The 217-nt window shown below is 56.2% G+C and overlaps 1 protein-coding gene across 1 annotated transcript in view; it reads left to right on the top strand.

Moving 5' to 3' along the window:
- CHGA (chromogranin A (parathyroid secretory protein 1)) overlaps positions 1-217 on the top strand; it is a gene marked incomplete at its 5' end in the record, with an annotated part of 13522 nt that overhangs the window by 12327 nt on the left and 978 nt on the right. The gene's annotated exons all lie outside the window — the stretch shown is intronic.

Genomic DNA, 217 nt, shown 5'->3' with positions numbered 1-217 from the left:
GTGACAGGCAGGGCTGGGGTTGGCAGCGAGACACGGCCAGTTCCGTATGACTGGAGTTCCGGCAAAGCCACACGGTGACGAGTTTGAGCATCTGTGCTAAGTCGAATAGCTTCAGGTGACGGCAGAGGTAAAGAGCCACTACAGAAAGGCCACCAGGCGGTGGGCAGCTGAAGCCCCGAAACTGATGGCTTCCTCAGTCACTACTTTCTGAAATGGA

This window comes from Buceros rhinoceros, unplaced genomic scaffold, assembly GCF_000710305.1.
Source record: "Buceros rhinoceros silvestris isolate BGI_N320 unplaced genomic scaffold, ASM71030v1 scaffold26635, whole genome shotgun sequence".
Lineage (NCBI taxonomy): Eukaryota > Metazoa > Chordata > Aves > Bucerotiformes > Bucerotidae > Buceros > Buceros rhinoceros.
This window is presented reverse-complemented; position numbering and strand designations above follow the sequence as displayed.